Source organism: Sceloporus undulatus, chromosome 2 (assembly GCF_019175285.1).
Source record: "Sceloporus undulatus isolate JIND9_A2432 ecotype Alabama chromosome 2, SceUnd_v1.1, whole genome shotgun sequence".
NCBI lineage: Eukaryota > Metazoa > Chordata > Lepidosauria > Squamata > Phrynosomatidae > Sceloporus > Sceloporus undulatus.
In genome coordinates, this window is record NC_056523.1 from 185,739,834 (window position 1) to 185,765,313 (window position 25,480).

The 25,480-nt window shown below is 43.1% G+C and overlaps 1 protein-coding gene across 2 annotated transcripts in view; it reads right to left on the reverse strand.

The window, feature by feature from the left end:
- CDK16 (cyclin dependent kinase 16) overlaps positions 1-18,663 on the reverse strand; it is an 81,804-nt gene extending 63,141 nt beyond the window's left edge. The window contains exon 1 of one of the 2 annotated variants that reach the window (XM_042449434.1): positions 18,473-18,663. The gene's annotated coding sequence lies outside the window, so the exon portion shown is untranslated. Of the gene's footprint in view, positions 1-15,429; positions 15,503-18,472 lie in introns of those variants that run through there. The other variant, XM_042449436.1, reaches the window with a different exon arrangement.
- Between the last annotated feature and the right edge of the window lie 6,817 nt (positions 18,664-25,480).

Below are 25,480 nucleotides of genomic sequence, written 5' to 3' on the forward strand. Positions count from 1 at the left end.
TCAAACCACTACACCATACTGCCCCTCATGCAGATACTGTTGGCCTGCAATTTCCCACAGCCCTAATCACTATGACCAATGATAAGGAATGATTGGGAATGCAGCCCAACAACATCTGGATGACCATACGACTTGCATGCTTCCCTAAACTCATCTTTGCTCTCTCAGGCAACTATGAAGAAGGCTTAACCAAAATTCACTTTCAGTTTATATCATTCTTAGATGGTTGTAATAGACAAACCAAGAACTGTGCCTTAAAAAAAATTCTAGCTAACTGTTCGTGAGCCAGCAACCAAACCTGGCTTTGTTTAGAATTAGTTTTAAAACATGATTGGTGGCTTGTGTACAATAATAAGTTAGGAGTCATAAAAGTGCAAGCTAAATCTTAGCCAAGTCTTCCTCCTGGCCAGGTGGGAAACACAGAAGGGAGCATGCAAGCCCAAAGTTTTGCTCAGTTTCATGAAAGCTCAACCATGAAGCACTAAATCCTGTCTTAATATGATATGTGAATTAGGCCTAAAAATATTTATGAGCCCACTTAACTGACACAGTTGCTTTCCATCTTGCTGAGAAAGCACAATGTTGTGCATTAACTACCATCCTTCCTTATGGAAAAAACATTTGGATACTTACAATCCAATCACATGAATGTCTATTCAAAAATAAACAAAATAAGAATCATCTTAAGTGGTTTTGCTAAGTATCCTTCCTTGCAAGGCCTATTTGTCTCTTAATAGATGCTAATTCTGTCTGGCCTGGTCTATATAACTTGATGATTTGCACTGTGTTTTTATGCTTTATACAGGCTCCTTTTAACTGCTCAACAGTTAAAAGGATTATAGCAACCAGTTAGTGTGCATCCTTTACGAAAAGACATGTATGAATGGGAATCTTCTGGAGGAGTATCCATTTTATCCTGTTATTTGAAAATAAATTCTCTTATGGCATCTTAAAGCCTAATAATTTATTGCAAATGCTTTTATGAACTATACCAGAGGTTTTCAACCTTTGGCATTTAAGGATTCTGGCAAGTGAAATTCAAAAACACCTGGCAAGCCAAAATTGAGTCCTTCTAGAGTTCATTTCATTCACAGCCTCCAAAATTTCACAGATGAAAACTGGAACACATGTGGCCAAGGAACATCTGAGTGTGGACAAGATGATAAAAGTTTTTAATGAGAAAGAACACACAAGCAAGGAGGTGCTACAGCAATCTAGTTTTGCCTGAACCTACTGGGAAAGGCAAGACTCAGCCCCCTCCTCTTCTCTTCCCCCACCCCAACCCAAATTGAGAACAAACTGCTTCTGCATTCTGAACTCACACAAGTAAGCTGAGGGCAAGGGGGGAAAGTGGGTGAAGAAAGAAACTGGGACATCAGTATATTCATCAGAAGCATCAAAACGATGCTACAATATAAGCACATGTAAAATAGTCACTGTACACTGACATTTCACAAAGTATGGATGATAACACAAACTTCCTGGCATTAGCCAGTTAATTAACACATGTAACAGGCAACTTGGCGTAGTGGTTTGAGCGTTGGATTATGACTCTGGAGAACAGGGTTCGATTCTCAGCACAGCCATGAAACCTACTGCGTGACACTGGGCAAGCTACATAATCTCGAGCTTAGAGGATGGCAATGGCAAACCTCCTCTGAGCAAATCTTGCCCAAAAATAAATAAATAAATAAATAACATGAAAGCTTTGCCTTAGGTTTGCCATAAGTCAGAAAGAACTTGACGGCACACAACAACAACAAAATAGGTGACTCAGTTTAAATCAGTCCATCCTGCATGCAAGGTCTGAATCTGCATGGAAAGATGAAGCAGCTTCAAGAAGGATAGAAACCAGGTCCAGAAGTAACTCTGCAAAGGTGCTCAGCATTGGAATATGCTCTGGGATTTCAGCAGTAGAGATGAAACAGGGACAGCTGATCAATCTGCCTGATGTGAAGTCATATCAACACCTGATTTTACCAAAGGTTCTTCCTCAGCAGCTCCAAAATACTGTAAATGGATGGTTTCCTAGTGCTGGACCCTCTTTGTTCAGAGGTTCAGTGCCAGTAAAGCTTACCAATTCAGTTCGAAGAAACTGCAGGAAGAAAAGCAGTAAAGTCAAGAGTGGATCTACTTCCTTACAAATGGTAGATTCACTGGCCACTCCTGGGACAAAGCCTCTGGCAGTGACTAGCTGAGCTGTCCAAATGTCACAGAAGGCTAGGTTAAGCAGAACATAAAAGCATTAAATTGAGCTTGAAGGATCAGACCAAGGGTATTTCTCATCCATCATACTGCTCTACATAGTGGCCACCTCATCTTATATAGTGGCCCCCAGCCCAGAACATGAAGGCCATCTCCATCTCCCACTGTTGCTCCATAGTAAATGGTGCTCAAGAGAAATATTGTACCTGAACCTAGAGGCAGCATAGAGTCCTCTTGACTACAGTGGTACTCCGGGATACGAAATGACCGCGTTACGAAATTTCCGGGATACGAAAAAATTAAATAGGAAAAAACTGTTCCAGGTTACGTTTTTTTTTTTTCGGCTTACGAAAAAAATTTTGGTGCTTTTCGGCGCTTTTTCGCACGAAATCGCGGCTTTCCAGCGCTAGCGGCTATGGCTTTTTCGGGTTGCGAAATCTTTCGGGTTACGAACGGCGCCGCGGAACGAATTAAATTCGTAACCCGGGGTACCACTGTAGTGGCAACAGATAGCATGAATGCCTAATCCCCCTTTAAAAGCATCACACAGCAGCAAATTCCATAAGTTAATTATGTGCTGTATAAAACAGGTTTCTTTTGTCTGCTTGAACCTCCTGTCAACCAGTCAGATGCCTTGGATGGCCCCTGCTCTCTATCATTATGAGGGAGGAAAATCTTTTCTTGTTCCTCTTCCTTCACACTGGGTGTAACTTTATATGCCCCTAACATGTAGCCTTGTATTCACCTTTTTAGTGAAACAGCAGGCGTTCCTTCTCCCTGGTTTTCATGCCAGACCTTTTCTGCACCACTTACACTAAAATATACCTACAATATCGAAAGGAAGATGCAGTACAGTACTCTGGACCTTATACACTATTCTAAGTGTGCCTGCAATGCAGATTTGTATAAGAGCATTACAATGGTGACAGCTTTATTTTCTCTCTCTTCCCTAACAACCTCTCACACGGAACCTGCCTCCAAATCAACATGTCTACATTTTTTCTAGCTACCATCTTCTGAACTGCTCAAATCCAACTGAGAGACGAAACAGGCAAAAGCAGGAGTTAGTCATTTTTAAAACTACATTTCCCAGAATCCTTCTGGCCAACATAGCCAAGGTGTGATCCCTAAGTCAGGATAGAGAAGAAAAAGTACAGGTAGCCAGGTACTACTGCTGCACAAGGTTAAAAATCAAACACTTATTTCAAATCACTAGCCAAAACATTATTTTCATGCCTCGATTAAACAGAAACTACAATAACCAATACAAAATTTACCAATGTTTTTCAAACTGTATTTCTAAGCTGAAGATACAAGAATGGCATGACAGCAATTTCATTTCTAATGGCACATAATTAGGAGTACAATCCTGCATACGCCTACTCAGAGGAAAGCCCCATGGAGTTCAATAAGTGCACACAAGGTTTTAAGACAAGCAACTCTGCGCTTATTTTGAGGTTTTAAATCAGGTGAAATGAAGAAAATACAATATAAACCAATATGAGTATACAGCTTTAGAGTCACAGCAGAATTTTGTTAACACAACAGTCATCAAAACAGATTACTAGAGGGAAAAAGAAGGTCCGCCTAACATTAACAAACCATGAATGTTTACAGATCTGATATATATAGTTTTGTTTGTTCATAACCTAGAAGAGAATTCTGGAGGGGAGAAATGGTGGGTTGCAGCTCCTGTTTTCTAAAGCACACTGTATCCCATGATTTTGCCACTGAACTGTGATTATTGCCATTTCGCTGTTACTCTCACTGAGCTTGCTGCAGACCAAGCTAGGACAAAGGTTCTCAAAGCCAGCAACATAGTCAGAGATTTAGCACAGATTCAGTGCTGGGAATGTATACTTCAGCCACTGAGATGCTAACATTAACTGCTGAAAAGGAGAGCCACCATAGTGTAGTGGTCTGAGAGCTGGACTATGACACTGGAAACTCTATGTTTGAATCACCACTCCACAGCCACCTCATCCTCAAAGGTTAATGGGGATACCTATATGGACTACAATGCTATTGACCCGTTATTGTTGAGCATGCCTTTATTTTGAGAACCAGTGTAGTGGTGTGAGCATTGGACTATGACTCTGGAAACTAGGGTTCAAATCCCTGCTCAGCCACAGAAACCCATTGGGTGACTTTGGGCAAGTCATACTCTCTTGGCCTCAGAGGAAGGCAATGACAAATCTCTTCTGAATAAAACATGCCATGAAAACCCTATGAGAGGTTTACCGTAGGGTCACTGTAAATTGGAAATGACTTTGAGGACACACAACAACAACAACAACAACAACAACAACGGGGTGCCAGAACTCAAGCCAACCAGTCTTATACCTTGGAAGAGCAAGTCTCTGGTCCTAGAGTCTATAAGAGAGAATAGGATCAGAGATGGTCTGTGGCTACTCATCCTTAACAGGCACTCTGCACATGCCTGAGCAAATATTTCTTCACACTGCATCCCAAGATTAAACCACAGGTCCAAAAACAGATCCTAAGAGTCCAAAATCCTGGTTTGTGTTTGTGGCAATCTTCCCTCTCTCCAGTTCTTCTAACCCAAGAAAAATCACTCTACCCAAATAAAAAAGGAACCAAAGGCTCCTCAGTCCAGACAGGAACTAAATCCCACAAGGTTGTTGCAGTTGCACTTACCTTTTTCCTCCCTGTCTCTTTTTCAGTGCTCAACAACAATTGCCCAAACATAGCAAGCAGTTTGGGGACCCAGGTTTCCATTCGTCAACATTGAATCACTATGCTCAGATGTATTAGGGATTTGATAGTGGTGTCCTTCCCCAGTTTTGACACCATGATGACTTTTCACCCTCTGGTAAAACCTCTCCGTTTAATCTCCAGCAGAACAAGGAGCCCAGAGAACCTCAAATAACATACCAGAGATTTTCTATGCCCTGTGGTGGGGAGATACTGACATGAATACATGAAAAGGGCTGGTCAGATGAGTAAGGGTTAACCTCCCCCCCCACACACACACACACATACAAATCCCTTGGTTTCAGTTTAGTCCCTCTACCCACCAATAAAGAGTCAACCAAACCCCTCCAAGTATTTAAGGGGCAGAATGGGAGAAAGGGATCCTACCGCACTACAGCTTCTGAGCCAGAAGACAGCGTGCAAAGAGACTGCACTCATCTTTCTATTAATACTCGTGGGAATAACTTGGCAAAAGTGAAGGCAGAGAAGCAACCCTGTGGAGTCCCAGGGCAAGCAGCCAAAGCTTGGTAGAGAGCTAGGTGTGGGGCAGGGTGGGTTCAAAATGAAGACATGACCCCCAAGCTAACTAAAGGGCACTAGGGCTTCCTGTCCCTCTTCTTGAAAGAAGCACCAAGAAAGTTAAAGATTTATCTTGGGATGGAGCACAGACTCAGCCAAAAAGTCAAATCAGTAGCAGTTTTAAACTGGCAGGGAAATGCACTGACCGCAGAGTACTTTTGGGATCAACACTGTTGTGCAACCAAAAACTTAAAACAATATATTTAGAACTTTGCATCACCTAAGATGGCACCTAAAAAGGGTTACAATTGCATTAAAAAAAACAGAATTAAAAATATGTGTTGGTAAACATGTATGTGTTTGTGTGTGTGTGTGTGTCAGTCCCTTACACTACCCAGCAAATGTTGGTAGCAATCCAGGCACTTTCTGTCTGGGGAGGAGAAGAGAAGAAGCTACAGATGGACTGGGGGGCGCTGACAGATGGTAAAACGACCAAAAAAAAAAAAATTGTTTGTAAGAAGCCCCTCCAAAAATCTGCACAGTCTAACAAAAATCGTTCAACATCCTAAGAGAGAACTGGAAAATTCGTATGGACCTAACTGCCCAGGACATTCCTAGAGAGAACAGATGCCTGGGTCTCAGAATACGTATTCCATCAAAAGAAACCTATCCCATCCACATTTGGGTTGCTAGCATGTCTTGAACAGACTGGACCCACTTGACCAACACAGACAGTGATTCAGGAGGTGAATCAAAGATTATCAGACCCTGACAACATTCAGAACCCTTTGTTTATCTCCTTGCATTTCACCTTGGATTAAATGATCAGATAAACAATGCTGGAAACTCAGTGGAGGGTGGAGTTTGTTATTCCACAAAAGGAAGTGATTTTACCTCTGTAGGAAGGTACTTCTGAAACAAAGCTAGAGAATCAGCACCCTGATCCCTCCAAAGTGGGCTGCCACCGAATCCAAACCACATCCCTCATTCTCAATATATAGTTCTTAATTCCAGGTTCCCTACAAACTTTGGCCTAAGAGCCTCCATCTGCTGATCACTAGCAGAAAAACTGACAACCATTTGCAAATGGCACAAGAAAAGATAATCAAGGGAGCAAGGTTTTCTGAGTGCTCCTTTTTCCAGATCCCAAAAAAAGAACTAGAAAAGTGAATTATCAGTAATCTATTGTACAGGTTTTCATCCCATCCAAATAACAAGATGAGAACACTGGCACAGAAGTTGTAACTGATTTGCTTAAGAGCAAATACATCCTGGAATGCTTGGCTGTTGCAAGCAACAGCTGCTATCTAGGCCTGAGATAAGCACCTCTAAATTTTGAGGATGATATTGTGCTCTGAACATTTTTAACCCATGTCCCATACTCCCTCCTCCCCAGGGTAGAATGGAACAATTAGAGAGGAAAGTATTTAGGAGCCAGAGGTTTCTTTCCCATGCTAAAAAGGGACTCCACCGTTCATCTACATTGGGCCCTTAGTCTCTGCAGGGGTTTGGTTCCAGGACCCCGCATGGATACCAAAATCTGTGCATGCTCAAGTCCCATTGAATACAATGGCATAGTAAAATGGTGGCCCTATATAACATGGCAAAGTCAAGGTTTGCTTTTGGGGATTTATATATTTTTAAAAATATTTTCAAACTGTGGATGCTTGAATCAGTGGATAAAAAAAATCCACTGGTGGCCCATGGCTGGCGGAAGAATGCCTTAAACTTCAGGTAAACTGCTCTGAGCCTCCCAAAGGATTGCAGCCTTTTTGGAACAGTCAACAGCATTTCAGGCTTGGACTGAGGAAAGCTAGGTTCACATTTTTGCTCTGCCACAATGCCATCCCAGACGACCTCAAGGCAATAGATGATGATGATGATGATGATGATGATGATGATGATAATAATAATAATAATAATAATAATAATAAGTTTTATTTATAGACCGCTATTCCGCAATGATCATAGCGGTGTACAGTAAAAATTGCAATACAATACAAAAAATTGCAAGGCCTCTCTCCCCCTCAAGATGGTGGCCAGAGGGAGGGCTCTTAGTCTTTTGATCTCTTGGAATAGCCTACTTTGCAGGGTTGGTGTGAGGGGGAGAAATGGGATAACCCCATATACGCTCATCCTAAGCCCCTCAAAACAAAATATGGGAGAAGAGGCAAACAAAAGAAAAATAAGAGGATAAAAATATCATGAATTTAAACAAAACACAGTTCTCTACTACCTGCATAGCCACTTCAGTGTGCATTGCTCTCCTTTCCTACAGCACAAAAATAAAATCCAGTATGCCCTTGCACTAGACAAAAAGGAAAGTTGGCTGCTAAAAAACACTCCAGTCAATTCTTTCTGCAGAGAAGGAAGAGGAAATCATCTGCACTGTTTTCTTCAAGTATCTTGGGGATAATTGTCAAAAACTAGGAGATCCAGCAGGAATTAAAAACTTATCAAGGGTAAAATATGAGCAATGTTGTTGTGATATGCCTTCAAGTATGGTAGTTTCTGACTTATAGCAAACCTAAGGTGAACCTATCACAGGAATTTTTGGAAACATTTGTTCAGAGAGGATTTGCCTTTGCCTTCTTGAGGCTTAGAGAGTGTGACTTGCCCAAGGTCCTCCAATAGGTTTCCATGGATGAGCAGGGATTTGAATCCTGGTCTCCAGAGTCATAGTCCAATGGCCAAACCACTAGTGCCATGAGGGTTTTCAAACTAAAGGTATATTCAACAGTAACTGGTCAGTAACAGTGTAGTCCATGTAAGTATTTTCATTAACTTTTGAGAATGAGGTAGATACGAAGGGGCTTACTCCTTTTTATTTCTGATGTGCTTGTTAGTGGCTGCAGACAAGAGTGTTTAGTTTCTGCTTGAAAACTGTGCACCTTCTGGCTTAGTTATACAGTTGGCCTTCCATATTTCTGGCTATGACTTTTGCAGCTATGATTATTCATGGATTTGGTGAATATGTTCTCTCTAGGAATCTCTAGGTCCTCCAGCACAACTCTGTGGTCAACATCCACCAGAGGTTGCACTGAAGGACCTAGAGAGAACACTTCTCTAAGCACTTGCAGGACCTCTAGTGCAATTCTATGGTCAATTTCTGGCAGATGTTGACCACAGAGTTGTGCTGGAAGACCTAGAAATTCCTAGAGAGGTGTTCTCTCCAGTAAAGAAATAGTGGATTTTTATTTGTGGTTTTTCCACTTTCACAGGGATCCTGCACCCCTAAACCAAGCGAATGGGGAGGGCTCACTGTACTTGGGAAGCTTGGTCCGCACTTGCAAAGCTTCTGTTGCCATACAAAGACTCAGCAATCTAGTCCCTCCCCTGCAAGATGATGCCTGTGTCCAATGGCAGACACAGCAAGGACTTGTCAAGATTTCATCCTCATATGGACAGTAGCATAGACCGAAAATGTGAAATGCCCTGGGGACTATGGACAGCTCAGCACCAAGGCCCAGACACCACTGCAGCAAGGTCAGATCTTATCAGTGCGCTGCAGAAACAAGACAGATCTCTAAAGCAGTGCTTCCCAAACTATATGATATGGGGGACTGGCAATTATATTCTCTGAAAATGCCAGGGATTGGTATCTTATTGATATCCCTTAGGAACAGTGGGTTCTTTCTTTCCTGGAAACCAGCAGTCAATGGCTCAGGGACTGGTCCTGGTCCATGAACCACAACAGTGCTCTAAAACATTTCAAGATCAACTTGAGCTGACAGGTGAGAAGGAAGAGGGGCAGCCACAACACAGAGATGCATAAGGGTATGATACAGTTCAAAAAAAGATGTCGGCCATCCCATCAAATTCCTTGTCTTCACATCAAGACCGACAATGTGATCCAACTCAAGTTGGAAATGGACCAGTCCAAAATTATTGGCTTCCATCCCCTTATACCTAGTAATTGCTTGTACTGTATATTCATTTTAAAAAAATATTTACAGATTGGCTTGTACTAGTTGATACAACCCAAGACCAACCATATTGAGCTGCACAAATCATTAGCATGGTTCAGTATGAAACTATCTCAAGCATAGAATAGACTGTGCCAGGTAACCTCTGGCCTTTCAGGATGTAAATCTGCATTATTTTCTTCTTAACAGGTTTCTATCCCTCATGAATGTTTTTGCAACACAAGGGATGCACTTGGGCAGATTTGAAAACTAAAACAGATTTGGACAAGAGTTCTTGTAAAAAGATGGTGTAACATATTCAACACATCTGTCTACACCATCCCAAGACTGTTATTTGCTCCCCTTCCCTTTGAATTTTTAATCTCAATTTCACTGCTCTTTGGTCTTTTCTTTCCCTTCTGCTCAAAGTGCTCCTCAAAAATTCCGAACATTCACTGTATAGGGCTAGGGCTTCCGAAGACAGCTCTCTTTCAGTCTACTGCCACTGTATTTCCTATGAACTCCCTTTCCTTCCAACTCTATCAAACTGTCCTTTGCCCATCACTTTTCAAAACCTACACCTTCTGCCACGTCTTTTCTAGACAACCTTAACCTAAGATATTTGGTATCATCAATAACCAGTTACCCACCCCTCCCTCAATTATTCTTTGAGGTACTGCATTTGACCAATAAACTGCCAGTAGCTTCAGTCTCCAGTAACTCAGACTGATTTGTATGTTTTGGGCTATACTATCCACAAGTCCAAAGTATGAATAGCAAGGACATGCAGATGAGGCAATTGAGACAACTGTCCAACAAATGGAGAATATCATTTCTTTAGAATTTATTGTTAACTGCCTTGAGTCAACCTTGACTCATGGCGACCCTGTGGGTGAGATATATCCAACACTCCCTGTCCTCCACTACTCTGCTTAGGTCCTGTAAATTCATACCCATAGCCTCCCAAATAGACTATCCATCTAGCCTGTGGTCTTCCTCTCTTTCTATTTCTCTCCACCTTTCTTAGCATTATTGTCTTTTCTAATGAGTCATGCCTTCTCATGATGTGTCTAAATTATGACAGCCTGAGTTTGATCATCTTGGCTCCCAGGGAGATTTCAAACTTGATCTGTTCAAGGACCCATTTGTTTGTATTTTTGGCTATCCACAGTATCCTCAGGCACTCTTCTCTAGCACCACCATTTCAAATGAATTGATTTTCTTTTTATCCACTGTCCAGTTCTCACATCTGTACACGGGGAATACAATAGCTTGAATGATTATAACTTTAGTGCTCAGTTGTATATCTTTACTCTTTAGTTTCTAGTTCTTACATGCTTAGAATAGAGGTGGATGAAAATGGAGCACTGGAGTTGTATGTGTCTCCCCACACCAAGGCTGTGTTTGCAGCCAAAACCATTTTTCCCCTGGCAAAAAAGAATGTATTTACTCTCTTGGAAGTCTCCCGGTAGAGTAAATTACCATTCAAATTGGCCACAAGGAAACTCCATGTCTTCCACTATTTAAGATTTAAAGGTTTTTCAAAACCAGAGGTAGACTTCCCGTTGCTTCTGTCTTTGTTTCATAACTTGGCAATCCAGATGACACTCACATGATCAAAAGGTCAACAAACTGACCACTGGACCTGCCAAAGTTGCCTATCCCTGCCCCATAGAGGTCCAACCATAAATAGAGGGACAGAGGACGTTGCTTGGACTTCAGTACTGAACATCTTTAGCCAGTCTGTGCCAAGAATGAGCCAGAATAGCAGATGTTGTTCAACATGGGGGGCACAGGTTTGTGTTATGCATTTTCTCAGAAAGCAGGAAAATTAGCATCTTTGGACTGACATTCAGTAGCAGGGATTAAACAGTTGTGGGGTAACTCAATTCAACCAAGCAGTGTTTTTATGATGCAAGTTTTATTTTTAACTGACTTCAGTCCACACTGAGCCCAGTAGGGATTGGATGGAAACCAATCTAAAAGAAATGTCTCATCAAATCCTCTACCTCTGTCACCATTTTGACCAGCTGACGGACCAAGGATAGCCAAGTGCACAACCCACATTCAGTCACCATTCCCTCTATCACATGTCAATCAAATATACATCCCTTTAAGTCTTCTGTGCCTTTCCAGAAAAGTGAGTGTGAGCAAAGGGTTGACATACATATTATACCTCTTTCTGCTATTGTGCTGCTGACTTTAGAAAGGCAACAGACTGATGCCAATGTCCCTCTTGAAGACATCTTTCAGGAAGCATATTCATTCTCACTCCACAACAAAATGTGTTCCTTCAAGTCATCTCCAACCTATGATGACACGAAGGCAAAGCAATCATGAAGTTTTCTTGGCAAGATTTCTTCAGAGGAGATTTACCATCGTCTTCTCCTGCGGTTGAGAGTGTGTGACTCACCCAAGGTCACCCAGTGGGTTTCATGGCTGACCTGGGATTCACATGCTGCTCTCCAGAGTCATAATCCAACACCCAAACCATTATGCTGGCTCTCATAACCAACCACAATCCATTTTAGTACATGTATTCCTGATCCGTGAAGCTCTTCCTGGATGGCAATGCCATATGTATTACAGAGATCACTTATATTAGCATTTAAGTCATTTGCAGCAAGCCCTACCCAACCCTACAGCATCTAGATATGTTGGATATGTCACCTCCAGCTGGGTTGATGAAGGTTGCAGTACAACATATCTGGAGGGTGACAGACTGGATAAGTCTGCTTTTGAGAATACAGTTACCGCTAAAAAATATAGGAGACAGCCATCCCTGTGATGGACAACAAAGCTTCAAGGTAAGAGCTATCTTTTATTCTGTGCCAACTGTACAGCACCAAACACACTGCTGCCCTGAAGCAGACACTAAATTACAAGATGACCATGTGAAAGAGGAGGGCAAGCAGCCAAGAGCTGTAATAGGGGAGACAAATGGTCAGTATTCACAACAAAGAACTGATTATACCCAGGGTTGTTTGGGTTTAATTATGAAAAAAGTTCAAAATGATGGCCGAAAAGCATCCCAAATACTGCGCCAAGAAAAGCTGAACCCTGGTTGTGTTATGGAAATTAAACAACTTGATGAATAGCTGTCTATTTAACATAATTTATTGTTTTAGCTAAGGCCAAGGAGAGGGCAAAGGAGCTACAAAAGGGAATGAACATCCCTTCTTCTGACAGGGGGCAATTCTACTGAAACATTCCCCATGCAGAAATTCTCAATGTGTTACACACACTCCATTTTCCAAGACCACAACCATCCTTTTTCTTTAATAAAAATATGGTGGTGGGTGTAAATAAAAACTGAAACCATCAGGTTCCCCAATTTAGCATTTGAACATCAACAGTGTCTTTAAAATAACTGGGCCCAAATACAGGTAGGGAAACCAGGAAGATTGCAGGCCAACATAGCCCAGAGAGAAGAAGCACACACCTTGCTGCCACACAAATTACTGTTATACTAATTATGTTCACAGAAATCCTAATTACGCTGACAGAACTTGTTCTCGGGCATATAGATATAAGGATCACAGCCATAGTAACCATTACCACCCTGTTATACTCACAGCACAATTCAAGAACAATCAGTGGATTCCAGTTCTTATGAATGGCAGAGCGTCCAATGTTTTCATCAGGATTAGCAAATATAAGTATACCTCTGTTAACAAAGTAGATTTTTTCCTAGGCATTACTTCTTTATCAGAAAAATTGGTAACAGAAATAACATGGAATGAATAAGAATGGGTTCCAACACCACAAAAGGAAAAAACAGCTCAATGTGTTTCGGCAAACTTTTCATTCAGAACTAAAGATATGACCATTTGAAATGAAACAGCCAGGTCAGGCAAGCCTTGCATGAATGAACAAAAACATCTCGACTCTTCTACAGACCACTTCAAGGCTTCTTCCAAAATGCATCCAGGGATTATTGTTTTCTTTCACCAATTTCCCATTTTCTAACAATTTCCATTGTGGTGGCCAAGCTTTTAGATTTATGGGTTGTTGTTGTTTTAACATGTGGAGGGGAGAGCAGGTGAGACTTTTCTGCTCTCCTCCTTTTTTTTCTCTTTTGCCCTTCACACATGATCAGTAAGGGATTGCAAAGGCAGCTAGTTGTTGCTTACCTTGCCTGTTGCAAGAAGACACACACGGCTACCACTGGATCAGCTAGAGTAGAATCTTGCTCTTTCTCCACTCAACCTTTATTGCATTGTTTTCTACAGAAACATTTCTGCCTCCCCAGAATAAGTGAGTGGGTTACATGTTGGATACGGACATACAAGGGCCTAAGATAATAAGCTTTGCTCAACTGCGAAGTTTACTAATAATGTAATCCTAGGCATGTCTACTCAAACATAAGTGCTTCTGAAGTCAACAAATTTTTCTCCTAGATAAACCTGGGAGTGCAGTTTACTGGTTTCAGTGTTGTACCAAAGACCAGGGTTTGAATCCCTGCTGGGCCATGGAAACCCAGTACATGACCCTGGGCAAGTTATCCTCGCTCAGCCTCAGAGGAAAGCAATAGTAAATCTCTTCTGAACAAATTTTGCCAAGAAAGTTATGTGTAGGTTCACCTTAGGGTCACCATAAGTCAGAAATGACTTGAAGATACATACTGTAACACAAACCTGGGTAGGTCTGCAGCCAAAGTGGTGTTGCCAAATCTGGCTATTAAGCTTGCTCTGTGGATACGTAGAAAGTGAATTCATGAAGCACTCTATTCCAAATAAGTTCTACAAAAGAAAAAAATTCTCTCTCTCTACATGGCTCACTTTCTTACATCCTCAGATACACACGCCAGCTATCCTGCCTGAGTCAACTTACAGCTCTTGGGGGTGCTATTTTTGCAGTCCACTTGATCTGTGCCCACAGAACACCATGATCTCGATTGTGAGGGCTGAACTAGAATAGACAGTCTTGGTTGTCAGAATGAGGTGGGATGAAAGGGCTTTTCAGCCAAACTCAAATTCTACTGACAGAGGAAATGGGGCAAACTGCAGCAGGACAAATTCAAGATCCAGATACAAAGCCATTTAACAAAATAAGAAAACCACACCTTTCTTCAGTTACTAAGAATAATTCAGGTATAGTTTTTTTAAAAACCAGGAAAGCCCAAGGAGAGAGAAAAGTTAACAAGGTTTCGTTTGCTGCAGCCATGCCTGCTCACTTTCTTCCGGCAGACAATTCGCCAAGCTAAGATGTCATTGCAGTTCTCTCTCTGCAGAGCTGTGCTGTGACCTGGCACTGGTTCCAACTCCACTCAGCACCAGTAGCTGGCAATCCAGGTCTAGGTTTGCAGAGAAAAAAAATAAGCCTCAAGAGGAAAGGCCACCTCAGTCGAGACCAAAGCACCTATGTATTTTGTAGTTCCCTGGGGAACATGCCACACACACACACACACACCCCTCTACAGCTTCCTCATAAGGCAGTAGCAAAGGCTTGGCAGGCAAAGGAGGGTGGGCAGCCAGGCATGGTAGCCGCTAAGCCGCCAGCTTCAGTATGACAAACAGCAAAGCAGGGTGACAAGAAGACAACGGTTGCCTTCCAGGGAACTCTGGATTACATGTATGGAAACAAATAGGGGGAAAGATCCAGCTCCCATCCCACCCCACTCCACCCCTCCAGCTGGCTTCTGCGTCAAACTGCTTTCTGGGGCTAATCCCATCAGCAGCTACCCTGAAGCCTATCCCCTCCAAGAGACACGCCTGAGCCATGCCAACCTCGGAGCATCGTCACAGAAGCCATTTGCCAACCAGCGCATTATTAGTTGCACACAGATGCAGCACTGCGTGAAGCGGGGAGGAGATGAAAGCCCCCCTCCATGCTCCCATTACATCACCAGGTTTCCGAGGAAGCAGGTGATCTGTGCCAGGTCTCGGGGTAGAAAGTGAGCAAAGGACCTCCTCCCACCCAATCCCAGCAGGAGCCGCTGGATGGAATTCCTGAACAGAGATGCCAAGAATCCTCTACAGCAGCTCCCTGCAGTTTCTCCTCCTGCAGAGCTTAATTCCTCCACCTTTTTTTCCTTAGCCTAAAGGGATGGGAGTGAGGAAAAAGAGGGAAAGTGCACACTTACAGTGGTAAAATATTGCTTCTGCAGCAACCAGGAGGCCAGTTGTCTATTGTCCATTGCTTCTGCTATTCAGCGCCTAAAAGCCATGAGGAGAATACTCTGAGCTGCCCGACTAGCAGGGCAGGTGGGGGATGCTGGTGAAAAGTTATCCACTTTCACAGGAAAACTGTTAAACCGAAGAGGACAGCCGATTCCCCACAAGGGAAACATCCTAGGTGTATTTAGACCCAAGGATAGAGTAAAAAGAAGCAGTATTACAGTTGGCCCTCCATATCCACGATTTATTTATCCACAGATTCAAGCATCCACGGCTTGATAATATTAAAAAAATAAATAAATTCCAAACAGCAAACCTTGATTTTATTACTGTATATAAGGGACATCATTTCAATACACCGTTGTATTCAATGGGACCTGAGTATCCAGAGATTTTGGTATCCAGGGGGAGGGGGGAAGTTTCCTGAAACTAAACCTCAGCGGATACCAAAGACCCACTGTACTGGGTTAAAGCAAAGTACAGGAAGGCCAATAGATGCCAAAAGCAGAAGCAATACTCCTACTGAAATGCCCACCTATGTTTCCAAGGGCAGAGTAAACCAAGCACTCTTCTAAGCCAAAAGCTAGAACACAAAGCAAGGCACAAGAGAACCTAATAACAAGAGCAGACGTGACAATAAGGATCATCGCCCAGCAAGTCCAAACAGAAATAAAGCCTGTTTGGAGAACCCATTCAGTCCTGAATCATCAGCTATGAGAAGGCTGGACTGAATGCCCAAAAGGTCCTTGGTAGGTCAAAGCCTGGGGCAAAAAGCAAAGGCGGGGAAGGGGGTGGAGAACCTCCAGGGCATAGCAGTTAACTGGGAGAGGTAGATCTGAGTAGAGAAAACAATGCATACAATACACACACACATACATATATATATTCATTCATGTAAATGCAGGCTATAATGAGAAAGATACAGATCCTCACAAGTTAAATACCTGCAGGACCTTAAGTTTAGCAGGAGTGATCTAAGAAATACATCTATGTGTGTGTGCACGCCTTCCAGCTGCCTGTCAATTTATGGTGACCCCATAAAGGGTTTTCTTAGGCCAGAAATATTCCATGATGGGTTTGACAGTTCCTTCCTCAGGAATGATAGTTGTTGTATCCAAGTACTAACCAGGGCTGGACCTGTGTTGCTTTCAAGATCAGATAGGATCTGGTGCCTTTAATGGGGTATTTAGGAAATTAATATGTAAAAAGGGATCTTGTAGCACCTTTGAGACTAACTGAAAGAAAGAAAGAAGTGGGTAGCATGAGCTTTTGTACATTTGAGTACAGTATGTTTTGCAGGCATGTTGGAATTAAGACTATCTTGTTTTGTTTTCTTAGGCCTGTTACAGACAGCCAAAATAAAGCTGCTTCGAGTCAGAGTGGAGGTATGGTGTTTCAATGATGCGTCCCTAAGAGTCCAGAAGTGCACCAAAGCCACGTTTCAGTCCTTAGGGCGGAGCATGGCTGGTGCGACTTCTGGACTCTTAAGACGCATGCATCATTGAAACACCAAACCTCCACTGTGACTCGAACAGCTATTTTGGCTGTCTGTAACAGGCCTTATGTCCTAATATGGCTCTGAGGAACTAAGCACTAAAACCATGAATCCCAAAGGAAAGGATTATTCAGTAAAATCCTGAATATTCCAGAGGTCTTTTAAGGTCCAGGCTTGGGAGTTGGGGGGGGACCTATTCTAAGCAATCTTACTGAAGAAGAATTCAAAGACATAGCTGTATTAGTCTGGAAAGTCAGTACGCAAAGGGATCTTGTAGCACCTTTGAGACTAAAAGAAAGAAAGAAAAAACTGATAGCATGAGCTTTTCCAAGACTTCATTCTGCTTAGGCTAAGTCTAAGACTTGAGCCTAAGCAGACTGAAGTCTAGGAAAGCTCATGCTACCAGCTTTTCTTTCTTTCTTTCAGTTACTCCTAAAGGTGTTACAAGATCCCTTTCCATATTGAGAAAAGCCCAAATATAGGGGGTTAAAGAGGAGGGGAGAAGAACTAAAGTCCCCCACCACCAAGTGTCACACCAACAAGGAAAAGTACAACAACATTCCAAATCCACAAAATAGTGATAACTTAACTGGACTGACCAAAATGCCCAAAACATGCCTGATGAAGAATCCAGTGGTGCTTCAAAAAAAGCTTGCAACACACATTTGAGGGTTGGCCCTATCAAGGTAGCCCCATTTTGTGGATTCTGGCTGTTGTTGTTCTGCTGTGTAGCAGAAGCAAGTCGACCCTATCACAGGATCACAGAGTTGGAAGAGACCCCAAGGGCCACCCAGTCCTGCCTCATTCTGCCATGCAGGAACTCTCAGTCAATGCACCCCTTGGGAGGGATGGCCATCCAGCCTCTGTTTAAAGACCTCCAAAGCGTTGTGAGGTGTGTGTTTTCTCTTCCTTGAGGTTTTCTTGGCAGGGTCTGTCCAGAGGAGGTTTTTAGCCACGGCCGTCCCTCTGTGAGAAGGCTGAGAAAGTGTGACTTGCCCAAGCTCACTCCAGTGGGTTTCCATGGCCGAGTGGGGATTTGAGTCAAATTGTAACACCAGAGCAGGCTCCCTGTTGATCTCGATCCAGAGGACAAGCAAGCAATCCAGCCCGCTTCAGGGAGATTTCAGTGATTAATGAAGCAGAATGGTGGGGAAGGAGGGAGGATTAGAGAGAGCTGGAAGCAGCTCTCCTCCTCCTCTTTGGTCAGGGAAAAGAAATGGGAGTACCTGCCCATAGGGAAACCATACTTGCCCACAGAGAACCATTGGGGAATACTTGCCCATAGGGAAGCCCTGGAGATGTTTCCTCTGTTTCCCTAGGGACAAGCATTCGCTAATGTTTCCTTATGGGCTAATGTTCCCCAATGTCTCCCTATGGGCGAGTGCTGTCATTTGCTTTAGCTCAGAAGGGATCCCTCGGGAGGGTCTACAAGGGAGGTCAAAGGTCATGCTGGATCCCCGCCTGCCTGCCTTCCCCTGCCAAGAGGCGCTGCTGCTGCTGCTCCTCCTCCTTACCTGGTCGTGGGCTACTACTGCGGTTGTCGAGTCCCAGTAATCCTCGGCCATGGCCGCCGACACGGGCCGCCTCTGGACTGGGCTCCCCTCAGCCGCCCATGGTGGCCCCCCTCCCTCCGCCGAAGCCCGGGTCCCTCGGCTCCGCCCCTCTCGCATCGACGGAGGCGGCGCAGTCCCTGCCACTCGGGCCGCCTCCCTCCCTGCGACTGCCCAGCGCCAACCCCCGGGCAGGGCTTCGCTCGCTCCTCCCCTCTGGGCCGTACCACTCCTCACAGCTAAAGGGGGTGGTCATATGAGAAGAATTGGGCAACAGCCCCTCCTCTCTCCAGCGCCGACCTGTATTCAGACTGTATTTTAAAAAGAAGGAGGTGGGAAAGAAACGTTTCCTCCTCTTTCCCGGAATAAGGAGCTTCGTCGATAGGTGGAAAAAAGAGATACAACACCCCTCTATTTGAGTTGGGTTGGTATGACCCCGGCCGTACCATTTTCTTAGCCGCGAGGGGGAGATAAAGACGTTGACGCGTCCTATCTCTGTTTGATGCATTGGAGTTGTGTGCGGACTTCGCGAAGGGAATGTGAACGGTGCCATTTGTGGCCTATGAGGGGCTCCGTAGAGAATATAAAGCGGGGGGAGGGGGGTTGCCCCTCTCACACATCGCTATGCGATATAATAACGCACATTCCGCACCGCCTCTTTCCAGCTCTCCTCAAATAACCGTCCTTTTTAAGGGGCACCGCCTTCGTTTGATTGGACGATACCATCTTAACTTTTTAGAGGGGGAGCATTATTTATTTTTTGCTTTTCTTTAAAGCCTGAGGGCAGGGAACCGTCTAATTCAATAACAATAATAATAATAATAATAATAACTGTAAGCCGCTCTGAGAGCCTTTAGGCCTGAAGGGCGGGGTATAATTTACCATAAATAAATAAATAAATAATGCTGGGGAATTCTGGGAACTGTAGTTTTTGTGAGACATTGAGCTATACTACAATAATGTCCCAAAAACCACAAAGCAGTGACATCCTTATGGGACCAACCAAAATGTACACAATTTTCCTAATGAAGAAGCCGGTGGAGCTTCAAAAGTTTGCATCGTGTATTTTGTGCATTTTGGTTGTTCCAATGAAGGTATCACTATTTTGTGGATTTGGAGTGTTTTTGTACTTTGATATATGGCCAGTGAGAACCAGAGCGGAGTAGTAATTTGAGTGTTAGGCTATGACTCTGGAAACCAGGGTTCAATTCCCAGCTCAACCATGAAACCCATTGGGAGACCTTGGGCCAGAAGTCACACTCTCTCAGCCTCAGCGGAAGGCAATGGCAAGCCTCCTCTGAACAAATCAAAAGAAAGAACTCCTACCAACATCTCTCCCTGTTTTTTATTATCATGAGGTTTTGTAACAAGCCACATACCATATTCGTAAATGACATTATAGGTTTCGAATTATAACTGTTAGTGTTTGTGTAAGTTTATACTGTTTGTAGCTAGGTGGTTTTATTTGCCTCTTAAACTTTATTGTGAAGTTTTTACATGGCTTTATATGTAAGCTGCCTTGTATCCCTTTCTGGGGTAAAGGCAGCACAGAAATGAAATAAAGAAATAACAATGTTTTAACCTATGTATTGTAATATGTGCTGAACGGTCTGTTGACAAGTACACTTGGTAGCTCTACGTTTTTATTTTGTTTAAACTCGTCCAAATATCTCTCCTTGGTTTTTTATTGTCATAATATTTTGTAACAAGTTATCTGTTCATAAATGACATTATATGTTTTAAAGCGAATCTTTTACAGTGTTATCTTAACCTGGCTATGTATTGCAATGTGTGCCTAGTGGGCTGTTGACTGCAATGGTCTGTGGACCGGTGTTTGGTAGCTCCACATTTTTAAGAACTCCTACAAATATCTCTCACTGTTGTTTTTCATTATTAATATTATCATCATCATATTTTGTTAGAAGTCATATATTTGTAAATGGTATATTTTATGTTTTATAGCATATGTTTCACACTGTTATTTTAATGTGGTGTAGTGGTTTGAGAGCTTTGGACACTAGGAGACCAGAACTCAAATGCCGGCTCGGCCATGGAAACCACTGGATGACCATTGACAAGTCACACTCTCTCATCCTCAAAAGATGACAACCCTCCTCTGAAGAAACCTGCCAAGAAAACCCCAGGATAGGTTCACCTTAGGGTCTCCATAAGTGGGAAATGATTTGAAGGCACACAACAAAAAATGTGTTGTAAAGTGTGCCTAATGATCTGTTGGCTGGTCTTTGGTAGCTCCATATTTTTATTTTTTTAAGAATGCCTACAAACATATCTCCTCATATGTTGTTGATGTTGTTTTGTAACAAGTCACATGTTCCTAAATGGCCTTGTATGTTTTAAATTGTATCTTTCATGGTCCCCATATCACATATCAGAAATGATCCAGTCTGAAACCGCTTTAACTGGCCTGGCTCAGTGCTAGGGAATCCTGGCGTTTGTGGTCTATTATGGCACCAGGGGTCTCTAGAATCGATTCTATTATTCTAGAGACCCCTGGTGCCACAATAAACCACAAACGCCAGGATTCCATAGCACTGAGGCATGGCAGTTGAAGCGGTCTCAAACTGGATTATTTCTGCAATGTGTCTTGAACCTGTATTATTTTAACTACAGTGCTTCCTCGGGTTACGAAATTAATTCGTTCCGCGGCCGCTTTCGTAACCCGAAAAGCCTTCGTAAGCCGAAATGCCATAGGCACTAATGGGGAAAAGCCGCGATTCCGTGTGAAATAGCGCCGAAAAGCACCAAAATTTTTTTCGTAATCCGAAAAAACATTCGTAACCCGGAACAATTATTTCCTATGGGATTTTTTCGTATCCCGGAAATTTCGTAACCTGGGTATTTCGTATCCCGAGGTACCACTGTATATGGTCCAAAACACACTGAGGAAATTCAGTCTGAGACCACTTCCAATTGCCCTGGCTCAATGCTAGGGGATTCTGGGAACTGTAGTTTTGTGAGACATTTAGGCGGGTTACAAACCGCCGCTTTGCGGCGCTTCCCCGCCGCCGCCATTTGCTCCGCGCGGGAGCCACAGCAGCCAAACCGCGCGGCTCCCGCGCGGAGCAAAAAAGAAGCTCCATTTCGGAGCTTCTTCTTGCGGCGCACTGATGACGTCGCGAAGCGCCGCCGGCGCATTCGCGACGTCATAGGCGCCGCGACACATCTGGACGCTATGCGTCCAGTACGTAAAGATGGCGGCGCCCATGTAGAAGGGGCGCCGCCATCTTGTACGTATAGGATACGTACTAGGGTTAGGGGGGTGCGGAAGCACCGCCCCTTCCTAACCCTAGTACGTATCCTTTACGTACTATATGGCGGTTTGTATCCCGCCTTAGCCTTCTCTGTCAGAGAGAGCTCTGGTGCCACAATACACTCCAATTCCCAGGGTTCCCTAGCACTGAGCCAGGGCAGTTAAAGCGGTCTCAAACTGGTTTATTTCTGCAGTGTGTTTTGGACCATTGTAATAGGTGCCTCATCATGGGATGCTGACTGTAACAAATTGTTATCATTTTCCTTCCCAGAGCCAGTTTTAAGGGATGTTATCCACTATGACTAACTCGAGTCAGGCCTGAGGAGCCGTTGGAGTGTTGTGTTGTGAACTGTGTGGAGACAATGGAGGAAGAAGAGCCTTGCCTCCCCTCCTCACGTTGTTCTGTTTTATTTCAAATTCTATTGGCGGAGGACAAAGAGGGAAAGGCACTAGCACAAGACGCACACCCCTCTCTGGAGGCGCATAGTGATTTCTCCCTCCAGAATCCTCAGGCTCTTGGCAACTACCATCACAGAAAATGGGGGAGCCGTGGGCTGGCTGAGAGAACTCTTCTTCTTTTTCCCGCGCTCCCATCGTTAAGAAATAAATAACTGACGTCCCTTGGCTCGACGACGTGTGTGAATCTCTTCCCACAAAAGAAGAAGAAGAAGAAGAAGCCAGAGTCATGTGGCTGTGTCTTTTGACAAGGGGAAAACAGAATCATTTTTCACAAGTGGAAGTTCAGAAAGTTTAAGTTTCCATGACGTTTTCTGACTTGCAGCTATTTATACTCGATGCTGCTTCTGCTGGTTTTTCCTTTTTAGAAAAGGCTCTTGCCATTTCTCTTTCTAACTGCAGAAAGTGGTGACAGCAAAAGAGCTGAAAAGAAGAAATAAAACCATGAAGGGATCAAATAAAACAATGAGATGACTCTCATATTTATACACACACACACACACACTTATATATGTGAGAGAGACACATACTGTTATTATTAGATCTTCATATATATAATTATATAATATTTTATTATTATTATGCCTTCAAATATGTGTGTGTGTATGAAGGTCTAATAATAATATAATAATATATAATATTTTATTATTAGACTTTCAAATATGTGTGTATGTGTATATATATATATATATATATATATGAAAGTCTAATAATATATAATATTTTAATTATTATTAGACTTTCATATGAAGATCTAATGATAATAGATATAGATATATGGTCTAATGATAATAATAATAATATTTATATCCCACCTCTGTCAGGATCAAAGCGGCATACAATAAGAGTAAAATACAACAGTATAAAATAAAATTCATTACCTTTCCACCAGCACAACAATTAAAATTCACTTACAGCAATAAAATAACATCCAATTATTAAAACAATGCAAACACTCAAACAATACAAAGAGATGAGTACACAGAGAGTGTTCTATAAACAGTCTCTCTCACGAACACATATAAATACTATGTATGTGCATGCTGACTATGGTTCTTTCTCATGCGCACACGCGCGTGCACACACATACATATGCTGGCTAGTGTGTGTAAGATATATATATATGTATGTATGTATTTATATGGAAAGATTTGTTCAGAGATTTGGCATTACCTTCCTCTGAGGCTCAGAACATGTGACATAAAATGATAGGGTTGGAAGAGATCCTAAGGGCCATCCAGTCTAACCCCATTCTGCCATGCCATGCAGGAACTCACAATCAAAGCACTCCCGACAGATGGCCGTTATATATAATGGTGTAGTAAAATGGTGCCCTTTATATAAAATGACAAAATCAAGTTTTGGTGGGGAGGCAGTTTAAGGGTGACCAGAGTCCTTTTCCAAGACATGACCTACATGTCAACTGTCTGTCCAGGAGGAATTCCAAAATGTCCTCCATTTTGAACATGATTAAGAAGCATGAATGGTAGTCTATTACGCAATAACGTTAAACCCCATGATTGCATTCAGATTGTCATTGGATTATACTTCCAATTTCCCTTGTCTGATAAATTCCTTAGAAATTGAGGTATCCAAAGCAAAGAAGCAGGCAAGGTTCCTAAAGGAATGTGAAAAGAGAAAACAAAAGCATTCTAGGTGTGTGGGTTATTTCCTGCAGTGCTTGAAAAATTGAGGACTAATGGAAAATTTCATGGGGGGGATTCTTATTTTGGGAAGCAACGCCCTCATTTTGTTACCCCCATACCTGCACCTCTGAGAGGGACTGTGACCTCTAGGTCAGGACCTCCCTAAAGTCCAAAACCTTTATTGCAAAGAACTTAATGAGATGATCCAGCATAATTCTTTCATAAAATCTCTGGGAGTGAGTAAACTCCAGAGCCTTTCTGGTATAATTTTTCTTTCATTCTCTCTATCACCAAGGGCATTTACAGGTGTGCTAGCCTTTCAAGTCCAGATTTTCCTGGGTAATACTGATTAGATACATTTCAGCCTGGCTTAAGGCCCGTTTTGGGGATGGAAACAGCTGTATTCACCTTGGTGGAGGATGTATGTCTCTTTTTGTGCTGCTAGATCACTCAGAACTCAACACCATTGCTCTGGTATCTTCTAGGCTGCATCTACACTACAGAAATAATCCAGTTTGACACCACTTTAACTGCCATGGCTCAGTGCTATGGAATTCTGGGAACTGTCATTTAGTAAGATATTTAGCCTTCTCTGTCAGAGAACTGGTGCCACAACCAACTACAGCTCCCAGAATTCCATCGCATTGGGTCATAGCAGTTGAAGTGGAGTCAAATTGGGTTGTTTCTGCAGTGCAGATGCAGCCCTAGTCAAAGAACTCTGGTGCCACATCCAACTATAAATCCCAGGATTCCATAGGATGAAGTCATAACAATTAAAGCAGTGTCAAACTGCATTAATCCCGCAGTGAGGCAGTATCCACAGATACTCCTGTCATTTTAACAGAGTTCCAGAGGGATGGGGTTCAGCCAGTATTAGGTAAGATAGTGCTCCTCTTGAAAATACAGATTTGAGGTTTGCAGTTTCTTCTAGATATTTAGGAATCAACTGTGGCCCAATGTACCTTTGCCAGCTGTGAGATGATCCACTGACGCCACCAATTCCTGGAGATGCAGGTTTCACCAGGGGAAGGCAAGCCTTTGCTGCATCCTCTCTGGATCACCACTAATCTCAAGTTCCCATTGAAGAACCCTCAGAAACTAGAGAGATAGCTCAGAATGAGGCAGCCAGAGTCTTTGGCCCTTATCAGATGAGTGTGGAACTGGGGGTCTTCTGCACTGGGCGATTCGAATTCGTGTTATTTCGCAAAGTACTGTCATACCTGGGAGTCCTTCCGCATTGGCAGGATTCAAATTGGCCAATCCGCATTCGCGCGAAGTTCATTCAGTGCAGAATGTTTTGTCACACCGGTGCTCAACATGAGGATTGGCCGATTCGTATCGGCCCCCTCGCACATGCTCAGTGGTGCCCTGCATGGGTTGCGACCTTAAACCCTTCCGGGGTGAAAGGGGAGGTCCCGTCATGACAGCCCGGTAAACAGCTGGAGAGCCAGCTCATGCACATTAACAATCGCGATACAACGTGCCCATTACTGTTTCCTCTCTACATTCCTGCTTGGTTTTAACGTTACCATGACCTTCCCTTGCAACAAATTAGCAATGCCCGGTTCTGTGTGTGTGTGTGTGTGTGTGTGTGTGTGT